Below are 4,789 nucleotides of genomic sequence, written 5' to 3'. Positions count from 1 at the left end.
TACAATGATACCTCATTTCATGGTACACCTAGCTTATCTTTGTTCAACAAAACATTCTCAACAGCATCGTTAGAGGTAATCAAGTGCTCATGCATGGAAGACACAACATGATCAAGAGAGTCAATCATCATGCAATTTTCAAGAGAAGAACTTGGATATTTCATGCTTTCATTCAAATCGAATTCATTGACCTCATCTCCTACCTTAAGGGAAATTTTTGCACACTTTACATCTATCATAGCACCCGAGGTAGCAAGAAAGGGTTTACCTAGAATAATTGGAATGGTAGCATCTTTATCCATATCTAAAACCACAAAATCCACCGGGAACACAAACTTCCCAACCCTTAATGGAAGATCTTCAACTTTACCTTTTGGAAACTTGATTGACCTATCGGCTAGTTGCAAGGTAATGTTAGAAGGTAAGAGTTCCCCTAGATCAAGTCTTTGAAAAACCGAATATGGCATTAAGCTTACACTAGCTCCTAAGTCACATAAGGCATTATCAAATTGCATCTTGTTAATAGCACAAGGGATGCAAAAGTTTCCGGGGTCTTTCAACTTGGGTGGCATTTTGTTCATGATGATCGCACTACAATTTTGAGTCAAATTGATTGTCTCCAAAACATCACAAGTCCTCTTTCCGCTCAAAATGTCTTTGAGGAATGTGGCGTAATTAAGCATTTGGTTGATCACATCGGTGAAAGGTAGAGAAAGGTGAAGTTGTTATTTAGATGAAATACTACAAGAGGGGGGGTGAATTGTAGTATGGAGATTGCTAGTTACTTTTTGCGGAATTAAAAGAAACTTAACGCAATAGAGAAATAGTGCAAGAGAGATTTTACGAGGAAAACTTCCTAGGCCAAATAGGAAGAGAAAAACCTCGACCCAAAGGGATTTTGACTCAAAACATTCCACTAAAATAGGCCAACGACTCTGTTACAACCTATGAGGAACTTGAGCCTCTACCGAGTTCCTCAACGAACTCATATCCCCAACAACTATTCCCTCTAATAGTTGCAGCTCGAAATCTTCCCTCAAAGACCTCTCTTCTCACTCAAGACTTCACTCAAAACCTTACTCTTTCTCTTTCTCTCAAGCTTCACTCAAAGCCTTCTCTACATACAAAGAACTCACTCAAGTTCTCACCTCAATACAAGAGTTCACTCAAACCCTTATTAATTCCCCATTACAAGAGTTCACTTAAACCCTTAAACAACTCTAAAATACATATAAAAGATATAATGTATAAAACTAATATGTTGGACACTTTGAGATATGTAAGGAACTTGGAACCTAGAGGAACTGACTAAAAAACGTGGAGAGAAAATATAATTCATTTCTGCCGCTCTTCCACTTGAGATATACGCTAATTTGGAATGACTCACTAAAGTCAGACAAATTGAAACTAAAACTTAACTCTCCTTTTATAGCATGCATAAGACTTGACCACTACTCCCACTAAATCCTCCACTAAAAATAAGTTCCCTTATTTTTAGGTAACTGCCAATTACTTGGGCAGTAGAGAAACGTGATAACGTGGTAGTCAAAGTCTTATGCACTACGTTGAACGTGGAGTAAAATCAGGAAAAACTGATTTCTTGGAGAGAAGATAAAGTAAGCAGTTAAAATCATATTTGATGAAAAAGATATTTTTGTAAAATAATATTTAAGATATTTATTTTCCAAAAATAAAATCTTTTTGTAAAATAATATCAGAGATTTTTTTTCCAAAAACAGTAAAAATCTTTTTCGAAGACTAATTTTATCACATTTAAAAACTTTATCGTTTTAAAGAAAAATAACTAAATATAAACTCATTCATTAAAAGAACGTTGCTTATTTTTCTTTAACTGACTCATAAGGAACTGACTGGTCACCTAGTTCCTTCCAAGCTGTCAGACTCAGTTCCTTCTAGACTAAAGCTCCAATTTAGTTCCTTAGGCTTGTTCCAAACAATTTCTCTTGTCCAACATACTTACATGATTCTTAGAAAAATATACTCCTATTTTTCTGTCGTCTTCATGTTTCTCTGATGAAGCTTCTACTCCAAAGCTTCTAGTTCCTTCAAAGGAACTTCACTTTGTTTGTTCCATTGAGGAACTGCTGCTTGTTCCTTTCTCAAAGAACCGACTTCTAGTGCTTCTTAGGATCTGCATATAAAGCCTAAAAGAACGTTTGAACATTTAGACTTCTTCTCTTTGTGTTCCCTTGAGGAACTCTTCTTTTTGTGTTCCCCCGAGGAACTCTTCTTCTCTTTATGTTTCCTTAAGGAACTCTTCTTCTTGTGTTCCTTTGAGGAACTCAAGCACGATTCATACTTTGTAATCTTCAATAATGATCTAATTTGTAATCAACATTCTTCATGCTTCATGGCCTGTTCATGCTCATCTCAATACACATATTAGTTAGATAATCATCATTTGTTATCTATCATCAAAACCTAACAACAGAAGTTGTTTGAACATATCAATAAATCTCCCATATTGCTCATCCAATTTGTGTCTCATGAATTTTTGGGGATAAGGGACCTTGGGTTTCACAATCTCTTTCTCTACTCTCACATCTCTTGGTGTCTCAACCACAACCTCATCTAAAGATGCTCTACTTCCCTCATTCTCAACCAAAACTTCCTTGGGGACCTCCTTGTTATCACTCCTCCTAGGCAATCTCTCCTCAAGAACCTTAGCACTCCTTGTAACAATAGCATTCACGGGTTTCTTGGGATCTAGGCCTTGGGAAGGTAAAGAAGAAGGGCTTGCTTGTTCTTTCAAAGCACTAGCAAGTTGAGAAATTTTGTGTTCGAGCATTTTGTTGTGGGTCATCTTTTCATTGAACTTCTTGTCACTAACGACCATATATGTGTTCAACAACTTGGTTTGATTTTCAATTATTTCCTCCAAATTGGTCCTAGAAGAAGAAGATTGTGAATAGGAATTTTCACCTTGAGTCTTTGGAACAAATCCTGGTGGGGGACCTCTTTGAGAATTATTTTGAAAATTACCCCTACCTTGATTGTTCCAATTACCCCTATTTTGATTTTGACCATAACCTTGATTATGGTTTCCACTACCTTGGTTATGATTTCCATAACTTTGGTTTTGATTACCATAATTTTGGTTTTGATTTTGACTATTATAACCTTGATTGTTATAGTTTCCACGAGAACTTTGGTTCCCTTGGTTCCTATAACCACCACCTTGGTTATAGTTGTCAAAATTACCTTGGTTTTGGTAATTCCTATTCCATTGACTTCTTTGATTATCAAACCTTTGCACATTATTATTTGACACATAATTCACATGCTCACTCTCACTATTTTCAAAATCATCACCACATTCCGAAGAAGCATGAGGGCAATTACAAGAGTCATGATCATAAGATCTACATGCATCACAAAACAAGCAACCACTAGGCATGTTATTTGAAGAGGGAGGGGGTTGAGATTTAGAAAAGGTACCTCTCCCCTTAAATTGGGAGGGAGAATTCGAAGCTTGAGAAGAAAAGGAGCCTTCCAACTTGGCCTTGATCGCGGTCATTTCTTTCCCCAAGTTTGTCATTTGTGAGGATAAGTTATTGATCGCATTTAGATGGTCTATAGAGTACACCGAAGAGCCACTCTTGCTAGTTGAATCCCTCTCACCATCTTTCCAATCTCTATAGTACTTAACCACGTCCTCTATAATGTCCACCACTTCCTCTTCCATCTGATTCATTATGGGACCTCCGGCACCCCTATCAAGGCATGATTTGCCTTGAGGACTTAGGCCACCATAGAAAATTTGAATGACTTGATAGGTTGGAATTCCGTGGTGGGGACATTCCCTTTGGTACTCTTTATACCTCTCCCATGCTTCGTAGAGGCTTTCATTAGGTCTTTGCTTTAACCCTTGAATCAAAGCTCTAGCGCGCCTCCGTCGTTTTCTTTTGTGGGTAGAATCGGGACAAGAATTCCTTAGTGACTTCATCCCATGTTCGAAGGGAATTTGGCTTTACCTCCTTATCCAACCACTCCAAGGCTCGGCCTATGAGAAAAATGGAAACAACTTTAGCCGGATGAATTCTTGAGAAACTCCGTTCACTTTGATAGTGTTGCAATACTTTTCAAACTCCTTGAGATGGTTCAACAGACTCTCATTCTTAGCTCCGCTATATTGTCTCCTTTCGATCAAAGCGATCATAGCCGGCCTAATTTCGAAGTCATTCGCCGGTGTTGTAGGTGGAGCAATTCCACTCTCAAACTTGTACGCACCGGGAATTCGCAATTCTTTCAAAGCAACTCTTGGTTGATCTCCCATGCCTAGTTCCTCTTCAAATCCTTCTTCGCTTGAAGAATTAAATTCAAAGGATCGACTAGCAATTCTTCTCCTTAAAAGAGTCCTTTTGATTTCCGGGTCAAAAGGCACAATGGATCGATCACGAGCTCTATGCATGCAAAACTCAATGAAAATATTAGTAGCACGGCTACAAATGTAGCCTTAAGAAACAAAATCTTTTTGTATTTTTTTTTCAATTAAAATGAAATAGACTGAACAACTAAAGTTAAGCACCAATTTCAGTCCCCGGCAGCGGCGCTATTTTGATAGAGGAATAAACTAGTCGTTAATTGCCTATCCCAAAATCAAACACTATTTATAAAATCCTAAACCAACCTAAAATAAGTACAGGTAAGTATAGGGTCGACCCCAATGGAGTTAGTTGGTCTTATCTTTAGCCTAAATCAAGCTATTTCGGAGATTGAAGTGAGAAAATGGTTGGTGTTATGATAGAAAAATTAGACTAATCAAGTA

The 4,789-nt window shown here is 37.6% G+C and overlaps 1 non-coding gene across 1 annotated transcript; it reads left to right on the top strand.

Annotated features, from left to right (window-relative positions):
• Positions 1-3,803: 3,803 nt before the first annotated feature.
• LOC145626078 (small nucleolar RNA R71) lies at positions 3,804-3,913 on the top strand. Its single transcript, XR_014110947.1, has one exon. It is a non-coding gene; the product is annotated as a small nucleolar RNA R71 (small nucleolar RNA).
• Positions 3,914-4,789: the final 876 nt, after the last annotated feature.

This window comes from Chenopodium album, chromosome 3, assembly GCF_948465745.1.
Source record: "Chenopodium album chromosome 3, dcCheAlbu1.1, whole genome shotgun sequence".
Lineage (NCBI taxonomy): Eukaryota > Viridiplantae > Streptophyta > Magnoliopsida > Caryophyllales > Amaranthaceae > Chenopodium > Chenopodium album.
Note: the sequence above shows the minus strand (reverse complement) of the source record. Positions and strands in the feature narration are given on the sequence as shown.